At 39.9% G+C, this 15,151-nt stretch overlaps 1 long non-coding RNA gene across 1 annotated transcript in view; it reads right to left on the bottom strand.

Annotated features, from left to right (window-relative positions):
- Positions 1-15,151, bottom strand: part of LOC134167708 (uncharacterized) — a 234,945-nt gene that overhangs the window by 16,147 nt on the left and 203,647 nt on the right. The window contains exon 5 of the long non-coding RNA XR_009966263.1: positions 2,087-2,186. This is a non-coding gene — a long non-coding RNA (uncharacterized LOC134167708). The remainder of the gene's footprint in view (positions 1-2,086; positions 2,187-15,151) is intronic.

Raw genomic sequence — 15,151 nt, 5'->3', positions numbered from 1 at the left:
GAAAATGCTACAGAATACAGATTACATCATCTGTAGCACATTTTGTCAAAACCAGACCGGCTGCAGATCACATAAGCTGGTTTTGTTTGCATGTTTCCCATGCCCTGAAATATGAAGCAAATCCAGTGGTCTTGGTTTTACAAATTGGTATTACCTACATACTGTAGTTGTCTACCTTTGAAGAGCGTCTTAATAACATCATGGGGTAAAGAAAGGAAAAGCACTCGACAGACAGATGAGCATACTAAAAACTCTTTAAAATTGTCCAATTAATAATCTTGTGAATAAGGCCTGTGTGTTAAACGCCTGCTTGTACAATGCTACCTGAAGGCACATTTATCAGACCAGTGAGAATTTTGTTTCAGTATCACGATACCTATCAGAAAACATTTGCTCCCCAAACTGTTCTGATAAACACTACATAATACAGTAACACCATAAATAAAATCCATCAAGAAATCTGTGAAAGAAAAGGTGGTCATACATTTATAGAATCCAATCACTGCTGCATAAATTAATTATATCAGTGGCAAATAAAACCCCAAGCAAACACAGAATTTCCTTTAATAAAAATATCAGAGCCCACAGTTATACACTTAGTTTGGGGTTTCCAAAACTTTTCAGTATTATATTGACTGCTGTTGAAGTCAGTAACTGGCTCAAGGGAGACAAAGGCCCTAGGTGCTAGTGTGGAGTTTGGACAGGTTCGTCAAGTTTTTAGAAGGGGCATTATTTCATTAGGAAATGTCAGCTTAGTGACATGAAAATACAGTGTTACATGCAGGACAGCTTGAGCTCTCAGAGGGCAACCAGAAACCCCAAATGTGTTCAATTTGTATGCTAAAACAAATGCCACACAACTGGAATACCTGTGTGAGAGGCATATTGCCAACTATGAAAGAATTACTTTGTAAATAAAATGGAGGACAAAAAACCAGCATCTCTTTTACCAGTGGGGAGAACAATGACGTAGCACGCATCAAAACTTTATGTCCATTGACTGCATCTAAACATTAGATCACAAATAAAGTTATCTTTGTACAGCCAATAAAGAATAACACCTTTCAAGCGTGATAAACAAAACGGAAAACTTCTTTTGTAAAAGATAGTGGCAGTGAACAACTTTTTTTTCCATCTTTCAGCAGCGCTTCATGTCATAAAACACAAGTATGTTTCATGGACCATTGAAAAGCTGTAATTTTGCCAAAGATGTAAATGTATTTCCTTTAAAAATGAATTCTACAATCTTAATATGATCCAGAATATTTCATAAATCATATTATTTGGCAACTGAAACTTATCAAATGTGCAGGGAAACCTGTCTGTAGGAAACTGACGTACTGACCACATACATTTTAAATAGCTGTGATGGCTTTTATTTTAATGGCTACTTTAGAAATGAGAAGGTGATAAGCAATAATTTAAGGAACAGCACATGCACCAAAAATTGCAGGCTGCAGCTGTTCATAATGTGTGAGTAAGTCAGTGTCTGCCCCAGAACCACAGTGAGTGTCTCCTTCAAATTTCAGTGCACTGTTTTTTCCTCAGTGGAAATCATGTGAACATGGGTTCTTCCAACATGCAGTAATACTTCTGCTGCTGCCTATTTTATAATCAAAGAACTGGGTATTTTCATTTCATTTAAATTATAATGACCATTGGGGAGCGGGTAATAACGTCTATTTAAGTTTAATGGGATGTGCCTCATATCAATTCACCTGATCTGTTCTAGAGCTGGATTTGTTAGTCCATTTAAGGCAGTCTGAAGCTATTAGGATAAACCACTTTGCCTGTACCCTTTAGGTAGTAAGTCTTCCAGTGAGATCTGGTGGACCAGAGACTGCAGGCTGGGCTCTCAGAGAAGCAATCCAGAATTTAAATCACGGAAAAGGGGACTCTGTATCACATACTTAAACATTGTGACTAACACATGTATGCTTATAATCAGACACCCAGAAGTAGTATGAAGATTAAATTCAACATCACATACAAATTGAACTCACTCCCACTTCCTGAATTTCCATCTGTCTTAAAGATACAAACGGTGCTTGTGCCATTCCCTCACTGGTAATGAACTTGGGCTTACCTGGATCTCTGGAGAGGTTTGGTTTCTTCATTGTCAAAGGACCTGGATCTCTGGAGGGATTTGGTTTATTTTCATTGTCATTGTTCATTGACTACAGCAACTTTAAAAAAACCCAAAGACAGCAAAACAACATTAACAAAGTTTAACATTCAAAGCCTGATATACACTCAACTTACAAACATTCCTGCCTGCAGTCCTGGACATCACCTGTTGTGTTTCCACTCCTGGTCTTCATCACAGAATAAAAGAGTAAGCCATTGCTCTGATAAATCCTACTAAATTGAGCTAAACCCGTTTTGTTATTCTAGGTCTGGATTAAAGGCTGATACACCACAGGGCGGCTCAATGCTTTAGTTTAACCCTAGACTTACAGCCACATTTTTGCTGAATTAAAAATGAACACTACATTATACACTAAGGCCCCAAGCAAGTTTTATTTACAGAATAAATACTACATATGGCTTTAACAAATTCTTGTCTAATTGTATTGGTGTTACATGACACACATCTGGGCTGTGTTTTTACATTTCCTTGCTCTGTGGAATGGTCATACTGGATACTAGTAAGAGCAGAAGCTGGCATAATGGGACTTTCTGCTTTTTATAGCAACTCAATATATGTTACTAAAAAAGGTGAGTAGAGCATCTTAACTCTCAAATGCTATTGAGAGACATAGCAAATTTATTGACTAATTCAATCTACAGTAATGGAAGGTGTGATTCAGTGCTTGCAAACAGATACAAATAGTAGGAAGCTTAAGTGGAAACTTAAATATTATCATCAGAAAAAAGTATGGTAACAAATATTTTTCACAGTCTACAGTAAGATTTTTAAAGTAAGATTTTAATTTATAGGGCTGTATATCTAGAATGTCTGTTTTGGTGTGGTCTTGTCTCAGTCCTTTGCTCCTGCAACAGAGTTCACGCTATCACATATGAGAGAGATGACATTTGGATTTTCCAGTACTTTCAGAACTTGGAATGCTGAGGTCTCCCTGCCTTCCAGTGCGATTCACACATTCGTGTGAGCATGGCGGGTGAACAGAACATAGCCCACAGTTGTGGTTAGAGCCTGGAATTTTTAACTTGCTAAGGTTCTACAGTAAAGACTGAATGTAACTGCTCACTTCAGGTGTGATAAACTTAGAATCAAGGCAGGGAAAAATATTATCTGCATTTGAGTGATTTGCACAAAACCTCACAGAGAAAAAGCGTCCCATCACTGTCAATGGAATGAATACTCTATCAAAACTGCGGTCGCATTCTCGTCTATTGAGATTAACTTTACCAGCTGAATGTTGTGAAATTTATTTCAGTGGCCTATGACCACCATATATCAGCATCCGACCCCTATCTATATAAAACAATAAGCATGAGCTTAAGGCTGTCTTAAAGGCTGTCTGAGAGATGTATATTTACTGACATATAACCTGACTAAAGCCAAACATCATTACCCCTGTGACTGATTGGAGGGCAGCCGTAACTGAACAGTTTTATTTCCCTTCTACAGCTGAGCTCCTTGACCATGCTAGCTGAGCTGACACGGCATTTCAAGTCCTGTTATCAGATCAATGGTTCTCTTATTAAAAACAGGGGGGCCGCAGGGGGAGGGGAGACTGGAGAAGAAAAAGCAAAAGCACCTCTTCATTTAGTCTCTCCATCTTGATCATTGCTGATGGGCTATCAATAATTTCAACTTGGTTAAGCAACTGGCTGAAGGTTAAATAAATTCTGCATGGCTGTTTGCATGATCATGCCCAAATTCACAAACTTCAATCTGAAGCAGGTTTCTTTCTGGCTGCTTCTTGGGAAGTTCTCATATAGCCAAAGGCAGGCTAGAAAAGAAGTTACTTTTGTGGAGAAGCACAAGAACAAAATTCAAGTTGATGTGGCAAAGCAACCACACTTTGCTATTTCTGCAAGGAAACCTAAAGGAATAGTAAAGGCTTCATGTGTGTATAGATACAGGCATACACCAGTTTAGATGAGGACAGCAGGAACAGAGGTCACCCGAAATCCTCCAGTCAGAAGGGTTTTGCCCAACTGCTTTAATAGATTGTTACAGTCTCAGAACGGCTATGCACTGATTCATGAATGAATCACGATTTTAAAGGAAAATTAAATGGGTCATGCCGTTTTGCCTGCAATGTGTTCAATTACCCTGCGCACTACTATTTTGACACCCGGAGAATTATTTACAGCATGCACAACTACCTATGTGTCTCAGCCAGTGTGTGTACTAACAAGCTGTTAATAATGCATTCTGTGGATTCAGCATTCCTCTTTCTTGCATCAGCTTTTATTTAAGTATTTACTTCTTGGGAGTATTCCTGTTTTCAGTACAAGAAACTCCAAGCTCAAAATGAATCAGATACACATGCTCTCACATTTAGCTGCAGTAGGGTTATTTTGGAACAAGCACACTCCTCATTACTGAGACACCAGGAGAATGCACATGGAAATTTGTCTAAAATAATCAGAATAGTTAGTGACTTAAATAGGAGGTGGTGTCCTGCTAAAGAAGGAAGAGAATTATGTTTTGAAGACTCACATAGCTGCTTTGCCTCACACAGGTTTAAGTGCATAGACTACTTTTACACAGCACTTGATTTTTCGTAATCACATTACCTGCATTTTCAGTAGCTTGCTACTGGAAGGCAGTGAACTAGTTTAGAGAGAGAAGTCAGATTCAGGTCACAAATCTTGAGTTCAAGAACATGCCCATATATAGTTTGTCCACGCAAGTGCTTTGAATTGCTTCCTTCAGCTTTCACAGTTGGATGAGAGAGGCTCTTCTTGTTCAGTCTGGAGAAGGCTCCATAAGGGGAGACCTTAGAGCACCTTCCAGTGCCTAAAGGGGCTACGAGAAACCTGGAGAGGGGCTTTGGACAAAGGCCTGTAGGGACAGGACAAGGGGGAATGGCTTTAACCTGCCAGAGGGGAGATTTAGATTGGATAGATTTAGATTAGATATGAGAAAGACATTCTTCCCTGTGAGGGTGGTGAGACACTGGCACAGGTTGCCCAGAGAAGCTGTGGATGCCCCACGGTGCTGTTGATATATCTGTCAATAGCTTAGAAAATGCTGTCCTAATAAAGCAGTAGGCTGTGATCAGCTATTAATATAACTTAGTAGCTTGGCAAAGACCATGTAAGTTGCTCATCAGCTCACATTATTTTTACAAGTTACAGACCCATGGCAGCAGTCTCTGCACAACAAGAGTATTAACACTGGAATAAAGTGATCATTTTATGGAAGCAAAAAGTACACACAATTATGTTTTATTAACAAGCTCTTAACCTTATAAATTTCAGTATCCCTTATCAAAATGCTACTGTTCAACTAACCCCAGAGCTTGCTTCATTCCTTCTTGAAGTCCAGTGGACTTGTGCCAGGAATGACTAAAGCAGAAGGATACTCAAACCAACTGAAAATGTTAAATGTGCAGTAGATATATTGCCACTTACCTCTGTTTGCCATTAAGGGAGGGAAAAAAATGAAGTCTTGTCATAGTCTTCAAAGTTCCTTAAAAACACAGCTTTGAGTTCTCAGCTCTTTGCTGAGCTTCTGTACAAGCATGAAGTCTATTTTCTGGAAGCTATTAAAGAATTAAAAGCCAAATATCTGAGTACCATCTATCAGTGCCATATTGACCAAGCATAAATTCTTTGTTCATCTTGTAGGGATGTTGGAATTTCTGCCAGTTGAGGACACTGTGAGTGTGTAAATGTATGCACACACTATATATATATATGTATATAAATACACACAGAAACAGATTGGCAATATCTGTGCTGTCACATTTCAGCTGCGTAAATAGTGCATGACTGGAAGAAGGACCACTTCCAAAGACAGCTACTTCCAAAAGAAACCAGCACCGAGCCATGGAACATGAAGGGAACACAACTCGCCACAACTGCGTGGCTTATTTGCAAGTTTGTTTTCTTCTTTAAACCCTTTTGGGAAGACTGCTATAGAGCACTCATGGCTTTCCAACACAACCAGCCTCTACCTTGACTTTCCTTACACTGTATTACATGCAGAGTTGTTTCCTTTCATGAAATCTTGTTGATCATCTGGAGGCATTCAGAGAGATTAACTTAGAAAAACAGATTTCCTCGAATGTGTTCCCCAGTTGAAAATTCAATTCTGTAACCTGGCACTTTTCACAGTTCTTGACCTATTGGATTTTACATTCCCACAATTTTAATTTTGGCTCTTTTTTAATATAAAATTTTAAAGCTATTTACTGATACAATCTATTGATGGAGCTGTAGACTGCTTCTCCTTTCTGACTGAATGCTGTCTCTCTGGGTGTTGACACCAGATAAAAAGTTGCATAGGTTATTAGGAGGAAAAAGTTGGGGGGGAAGTATGTTACCTACTTCTCTTTCTTCCCCTGTCCAGTGATTCTTTACCAGGAAAGATGCTCCTATTCTCCCATATCTCAAAATCAGCAGCGCATCCTGCAGGATCTCTGTGTGTAAAGAAAACTGTTAACCCAGGAGGTATAACTCAGATCTACTGCAAGAAAGAAGAAACGCTGGTTCTTCATCAAATTCAATTTTTCTTTAGCAGTCTCTCAACTGTCAATTTTATACTGGCTGGTTGATTCTGCACTCACCAAACTGGCAACAGTCCCTATTCCAATCTCCATTATGTTCATCTGCTAATCTGATGACAGAATCTGTCTCCTTAGGCAACAAATCGGGGGACCAGAATTTATCCACCAGCAGGTTTCATTCCACTGAAGGGTAAATTAAGTTGGGTTTGTAACATCTTTGTTTATCCAAAATAATTAAACAGACTGCAAGAACTTGAAAGCAGATTTAAGAGAAAAGTAAGGCCATGATATAAACAGCAGCAGATCTCATCCAGAATATGTCACATAAATATCATGCTATCAAACAAGAAATGTAAATTCTCATACGTACTCTATAATTGAAAAGTGTATTATACATTAGTGAAGTCACCCATTTATCTGATCATAATCAGTTCCAATAAAATCTCATTTAGGAAAGTTGAATGTAGTTCAGGGTGGATGGTTATGAGGGTATCAGTCATGTGCACGTGCACTGAAACAGTGCTGAAAGAGAGTTCTTACACGTAGGAATCCAATTATTGCATACCTCATACAAAAGAAACTTACAACGTTGGCATTCAGAGCTAAGAAAAAAGGAACCTATACTGAATAACTTTTAAATGTTTTTAAAGACATTTTTACTCAAACAGGATTTTACATTTGCAAGAAGTCATTACAAAGAATGACTGTTTCATGCTAGTAAGAGATGGTTCAGAAGCAGGGGTGGATCCTGATACATCATTTGAAGGTTCTGGTGGTGCACAGCTTGGATCCAGACCTCCCATGCTTGGTTTTATAAACCCAGCCTTTCAGTACGAGAAATTCTGATTAACCAAATGTATGCAAGTCTGTTATAAAAGGAGGTAAAAGCACAATTGTTCTTTATTACTGCTGACCTACCGTAGCATTTTAGGTAAAAGCCTCCAGACATGAACAGTAAGTGGTTTGTTGAGCTTGTTGACATACAAAAGACATGAAACAGACTGATTTTGCCATCCACACAGTACATCATTGCACATGAACTGCAGGAACATTTCCTATCTTGGTTTCAACAAGAATGCCAGTAACTTAATCCAACACTAAAATAATCTGAATAAAACATAGATTGTGACTACAGCTGAAGAAGCAGTTCGTGATGAAAACTTCATTTGCTACCATTAGCCTCTTTTGAAATTACCATTCATGATTTTTTCTTCTCTTTCTCCATTTATTGTGCACAGCTGCTCACCTAATCACTTGCATAAACTTATCTTAACCTATGGTTTATTTATTATACATCCATCAGTCTGCCAACAGTGCTAACTTAAGATACACTGACTTCATCTCTTCTGCACGTTCCAAAATTTAAACTTTCTATACAGCTGGTTCCCATTCCATTGTGAATACCCATGTACATACATACTGATGGCAATATTTACTTGCAGATGTATTCAAATCATTTTTGACTTCATCAATAGTGTGGAGAGTAACAACTCAAATGTCTAAATGTTCTTCATTAAAATGAGGTACAAGAAGTGAGAAAAAATAAGCTTGACAAAAAGAATATCTGTACATCCTCTTTAATTTGTTTGGTGCTTGCTAAGCTCCAGGTATAATCCTCATCAAATACTGCAATTCCACTTTAGTTCTTATATTGCAACGTTTGTTTCTTCACAACATCCAGTGGATTCTGAACAAAGGAACTTCTTGAGAAATGGGGGGGGGGAATCAACCATTCTGACTATCCTGTTCTTGCAGCTGTATTTAGTTCTGATTTGTTCTGCTTTGCCTGGCTAAATACCCAAATAATAACACATGAGTAGACTACACACTTGGAAAAAAAACCATGAGTGACCAGGATACATTAATCCCCATTTTTATATTCTACTGCAGTATTTGAAAGTAGGAAAGAGCTAACCTACAAGCATATAGGCTGTTTTTAAGAGGAAATTACAAAAGTTGTCATCATATTGTAGAATCATAGCATGGTTCAAGTTGGAAGGGACCTTAAGATCATCCAGTTCCAGTCCCCTGCCACAGACAGGGACACCTTCCACCAGATCAGGTTGCTCCAAGCCCTGACCATCCTGGCCTTGGACACTGCCAGGGATGAAGCAGCCACAGTTTCTCTGGGCACCCTGTGCCAGTGCCTCACCACCCACATAGTAAAGAATCTTAACCTGATGACTAATCATGGGTACACCAAGTTAAATATTCCCTTGCTCTGGAGAGCATCTCACAGCCTGTGTGCAGAGAAGCCACCGATCTAGACCACAAAAGACATGCAAGAGGCCTACTGACTAGAAAAACATCTTTAGGAAGCAAGAGACATAAAGAGGGATCCAGACTATGCCCATGCCCATGCACCAGCACATATGCCCTGAACATGCCTCACTTCATCAGGAGGGCATGTTTGTTTCCCTTTTTGTCTTCCTTCTAGTACCTCTTAAACAAGATTTAGGCAGCTCCAAAGCTGCATATGCAGCTCTGTCAGAAACCACTGTGCTATCACTTCTGGCAGATGTCCTTCATACCACTAAGTCTGCAGTCAAACCAAAGTAAAGCTAGGAAACGCTGTATGCTTTTGTAGATCTGACTTCAGAGATCTCATGGTATGCCTGCTGTTCTGCTTGCTATTCCCCTTTTCAAACTGGCAACACAGACCATGGCTGGAGAACTGACAAAGAATCACAGAATGGGTTGGGTTGGAAGGGGCCTTATAGATCATCTAGATCCAACCCCCAGCCACAGAGGAGTGACATGCTCAGCATTTACTAATACTGCCTATAAAGCCTCTGAACTAACATGAGCCACTGGGTGGTACTGGCTAAGCTGCAGCACAGTGTGCTGCTAGAGTTTGTCAGTGAAGCAAGGCGCACTCAAAAGACACCTACATCTAGGAAACCTAGTTTTTTCAGTTCCACTGCATGCATGCAGCATTTAAAGGTCTCAAGCACACTTACATATTTCCAGTCACAAAACACACAGTACAAAAAGGAGATCTACCTCATCTCCATAGAAGAAGATACTACTGCTACAGAAAGGCCAAGTAGCATAAACAGCTAGATGGGCTCAGGGAAAGAATTTATGAGATCAAACACTGCATACACAAAGATTTCCATTGCTGGAGAACTGTGTCTTGAGATGAAGAGGTGACAAGGTTCAGGAGGAACGCTCCACCAAATATTCTGTACCTAGAACTTAATTCCATTCTCTGGCTGTCCCAACAGCTTTACGAGATTTTCTTCTTCATCTCAGCCTCTAAAACCAGTATCACCAATAGAGTGGTGTGAGGATCAACTCTTGTAACAATAGCCTGAAATCCACTGTTTCATATTTTGGTCTTGATTCTGGAAGGTTCATCCTGACAGAGGGTATGAAGACTTCATCTAAAATCAGTGGACATTGTTCACGATGCGACCTCCAATGCCCTTAGGCTCCCTAGAGAACATTTCAGAATGTGTGAACTTGAAAGTGTTTCATTTAGGAAATATAATGCTACAGTAGAAAAACGTCCAGTGAAGTCACACAGAAAGCTAAAACCTGCTTCCTGGTCTTCCCAGCTCATTCCATCTACCTCAAACCAGCAGTGAACAACTTTGAAATATTCTGGGCTTTAGCCAGCCGTTTAAATGAGTATATGTGATTTAGTTCATATTTCCAGGCCTCTTTATTAAATGCCTCCCAGTTCCATCTTGCCTAATATTTGATCCAGCAAGTTTAATGACCATTCCTTCATTAAACATTACAAGCTTTTTAAGACCTTGGCAGTACTGCATTTCATTCAATAACCTCGTGCTGCTACAAAGTCAACACTGAGTGCCAAGTTAATCCCTCGTGTCCACTAATTATGTCCAGCGCTGCAGCTTCTTGGGTGAGCCTGAATCAGTAGGGAAGTGCAGGATTTCCAGGCCAATGGATTCAGCACTCCAGCTATATCTCATATCTTGACACTAGATGTCAGCGAAGGGTAATTGTTGTCTCAATTTAGAGGCCGGCCCAGGTAACTACTAGCAACCTCTGTTAATGTTTTATAGCAAAGGTGAAGTATAGCTTAATACAAGCATCTGCCATATATTACAATAAAAAAGGATATACTTGTCTAGTGTTTTAAAGTCAGTCGTAAAAGATGAATAATGACGCAGTTTAAAGCTAAAAGACAGCTGCCAAGCTGAATGGGCATGATGGATGTCTAAACACCCAGTGCAGAGAAAACCTGTTCCCTAGAGACCACCATCCAAAAAATTAATTACTACGATTCAGCATCTTTAAATGTGCCACTTAATATACTGCCACCATAATTAAATTTCCAGCCCTGTGACCTTGAGACCATTTCCTGAGATAATAAATGAGATCAAGGTTTAATCGATGCAGAGGCAAGTAGAAACTGTCCGAGGAAGCACAAAACCATCACAATGTGCTCAAGGTCAGGAAACAAGAACCAAGGGAAGCTGCGAATCAACACTAATTGCTTTGTTAGGATAAAAGATGTTTATTTTAATTTGTTTTGTTTGCAAACAACAGTTCCCCTGTCTATTCTCTGACAGCAGCTTTTAAACTCCAGCCAAAGATGAAGTCAGCAGAGGGCACATTTGCCTCCTTGTAGATAACACTTTCTGTAGCAAATGAAGCCGTATTCAGCAGCACGCTGAGATCTGACAACCAAGCTCATGAGACATCAAAAATACAAAGGCAAGGAACAAGGGACTGCTCCAGGTACACTCCCTCCTCTCTAATGCAAGAAGCCAAACAAAAAGGAGAGACTTTGTGTAGAGACATGGAGTAATGAAGACTGTTTTATGTCCTTTTAAAAGTCTAAGTGACAGAAAGGCTATGGTCTGACTTCCACTGCTGGACGTTACCAAGTGTTAAATAAGTCACCATATATATATATCTCCAGTGTCTGATAAATACGTAAGTATGTAACACCACCATCAATATAACACACCACCTAGTAGAGGATCCATTATTTTACAGAAGTAAATACTATTGAGGTTATCGTGCACTTAATGAGTTGAAGTTAAAGTCTCTGTAGCTAAGTCAAGTCTCCTAGATCACGTGCTGGTAGAGAAATTAGAACCAGGTGAGGACAGGGGGAGAGTATTGTTTAACAAATAAGAGTTTCTAACTCTCTCAGCCAACCTTGCACAGAGAGAGGTGCAGAGAGAGGGGTCCTTTTGTTCCAGGAAACCTGGAGAGGAAAAAAAACCCAAACATGCATCCTAAACCTCAGAACTTTAAAAGCCATAGAAGCCACCCATAAAAGGACAGAGAGATGAAACTGAATCAATGCAGACAACTGAACTTTAAATAATGGTTCTTGGGTGCATTGTTTTGTAAAATAGGTATTAAAAAACAAACTCAATCCTGTCAACATCAAATAGATTAAATTATGAGCCACTAGAAATTCCAACATTAAAATGTAACTCATAATTAGAAACAACATCTATACCTAGCTCAGGCAAATCAAAGGGTGTCAGAAACAAAGACTGTAGAGAGCTTTGAAATCACTCATGCCAGTAAGACCAATGTATAAAAGTTTGTACCAAACCAAAAGGGGACACCAAAAGAGAACAGTCCAACAACCATCAGCGATTAGAGGTTTCCAGTTACAAAAGAGCTCAGAAGACACAGGGCCTGGGGGGGAAATAACCTATGGACTGGTGTGATGTAACAATAATTTCACTGATAACAGTCCGGAGGTAACCATCATCAGGCTGTGCTTTCTGAGCATGGGTCACAAGACTGTGCCATAAATATATTCAACATTTGTGTTAATCCTGTGAGTGGGGATGTGCATGTGTAAAACCTGAAGACACTGACGATGCTCAAGACAATTATTTCCTGGTCAAAACCTACCAGCTAGCCTTGAGAAAGGGAAAGCATTGGTAAATCAGCTCTCATGTCTACAAAATGCGAGTATCCAGCTGTTACTCTGAAAGAGAGGTAGCGGTAGTCTGGAAAAACAAACCAACCAACACCCCAAGGTATTCGTGTCTCAGGACAAAGTCTTCCAGGGGATGGAGATAAACAGTAGAATTTGACTTGAATTCGGCTGAGACAATACTATACTATACTGGAAATTGAAACCACCATTTGTAGAACCTTGTAGTTGAGTGGCTTTGATTTGGCAGTTCAAGTTGGATTCAAGGAACCTACTGAAGTTAACACTTTCCAAATTTCCATGGACTTCTGGCTAGATTCTTGTCTGTAGGTAAGCTGGGAAATTCACTCTGCCCGATATGAAACTTTTCCTCCTGTCACTCTGTATGTATCAGTAAGACCTTTAGAGAATGAAAGTAAGGGGAAACAAGGGCTTTTCTGTGACAGGCTGGTGCTGTAAATAATGCACTGTTCTAAAACCCTTCTCAAGAAGTCTCATTGCATGACAAATACCACGGACTGCCGATACTGGTGGTTCCCACCTTTTCTTATTGAAAGATCCATTCAGATGCATCAAGACAACCTGAAGGCTACTTCTGATAAGAACAATGGGCAGTTTCAAAGGAGAATAGGCAACATTTCAATTACAAATTTTTCTTTTACATTTTTAGCCTAATTTGGTCTCTTTGTGATAAACAAGATGTTTTACATATGCCTGGTAGTAATAATTGATAGTTCATGCTTCTGTGTGATCTACTTGTTAAAATATTTGCATTTAAAAGCAAAGTTGGACTTCTAGCTCTAGGCTATGTATGGGTCTCAACTGGAAGTAGTATTTTGAATTATAATTGTCTACCAAATCTCAAATTAAGAGAGACAGAACACTGTTAACCCTTCACTTAGATCACTTATCCACGTGAAAACAAAATCTGATTTGCGAAGTTGAGTCGAGATGTAGCAGATAGGCTGGAGTTACTTGACTCTTGTATTCAACCAGCAAGATGAGGCAGATGAGCGAAGATTACTTACACTGTCAAGGGCTGGCAGATCAGGACAGTGGTAAGTCCAGCATTAGAACACATACACGATTGTGTACACTCTAGACCAATTCTACAGTAAAAATCTTTATAGCTTGATTCAGAAAAGCAAATTACTTGAAACTTTGCAGAAAATAGTAATAGATTATGAAAGAAGAGTTCCTGGGTTCAAAGCACTTGCTGGACTCACACAAGCATTTCTTACCTTAAGATGTGTTTTATAGGATGCTTCCTGTGTAGGACTTGTGGAACTTTACAACATATTCACTACTGAAATAGAAATATGGATCAAGTGTTTTTAACCAAGGCAGCTGTAAGAAAGACTACAGCATTTGAAGGCTAAGATCTTCAAAGGGGATTTGTTACTGTTCCATGTCTCCCTTTGGTGATGTGCATGTGGAAATACTCCTTCTCAAGAGGCTGAGGAGACAGAAACAATTTCCTTCTCACAGACCCTTTTAAAAGGGTCTTGGAGCTCGGTACCACAAAAGTGTAGTGTAAAATTATTACTTGCTTTTCAACACACAAGCAATTGGTTTTTTCATTTGAACTGGATAGCAACGAAAAGCACAAGAATGCATGCAAAGCACTAGAGTAAACACAGAGCTTAATTCATGATGTACATAGCTTTTAAAAACTGAGCGTTAGAATGGCTATGCTCACTGTATATAGGGTCACATTTTAAGAATGCTTATGTGGGCATGTAAGACAGAAGATGACTCTCTCATCTTCTGTGTGAACTCCTGTACAGCAGGGTTGTGAACTGCTGGGAACACTGTACAGTGCTGAGCAGGACTTGCTGTCCCCAGCCGGGCAGCAGCCGGCTCTGTTCCAGTACCTCCAGCTGCACTCCAAGCACAGCAGTGTGTGCTGATGGTGGCTGACCCTGGCTGCGTGGTCCCCCCCAAAGCTGCTCCACCACTGCCCTCCTCAGCTGGACAGGGGAGACAAAATGCAGGGAAAGGCGCCTGGGTCGAGATAAGGACAGGGAGAGATCACTCAGCAGTTTCTGTCACAGGCAAAACAGACCTGACCTGGGGAAAAAGGTAACTGAATTTAATTTACTACCAGTCAAATCCGAGTAGGATAATGAGAAATAAAACCAAAACTTGAAACGCCTTCCCCCACCCCTCCCTTCTGCCCAGGTTTATCTTTACTCCCGATTTTCTCTACATCCTCCCCCTGAGCAGCACATCCTGCCTCACCGTGGGCTGCACCATGGGCTGCAGGGGAACCTCTGCTCCTGCTTCATCAGCTGCCTATGAGCTTTTACACCCCTCTAGACATAGCCTACAACTTGCCTCAGTGTTAGTGTGTCAATAAACCAGGAAAGACAGAGACACTGTGTTCATGCACTGATGTCATCCTGTCCTGCTGTCTGCTCCGTGAAAGCAGAAAGATTTGCCTTTTGCTAGATATGTTTGTTTTCACCAGAACATTACTGTTATTACTGTTGGATAGCAAATGAAGCCTGCGACATCAAAAAGAATGCAAAGGAAGAGCAGAGTTCAATACAGTTAGTAAATATATCACATGGAAAAAGAAATGAGAATGAAGTAACAGCTTGACAGTAGCAAGGTATCA

This window comes from Pezoporus occidentalis, unplaced genomic scaffold, assembly GCF_034315485.1.
Source record: "Pezoporus occidentalis ecotype Australia unplaced genomic scaffold, CSIRO_AGI_Poc_V1 ctg11, whole genome shotgun sequence".
NCBI lineage: Eukaryota > Metazoa > Chordata > Aves > Psittaciformes > Psittacidae > Pezoporus > Pezoporus occidentalis.
Note: the sequence above shows the minus strand (reverse complement) of the source record. Positions and strands in the feature narration are given on the sequence as shown.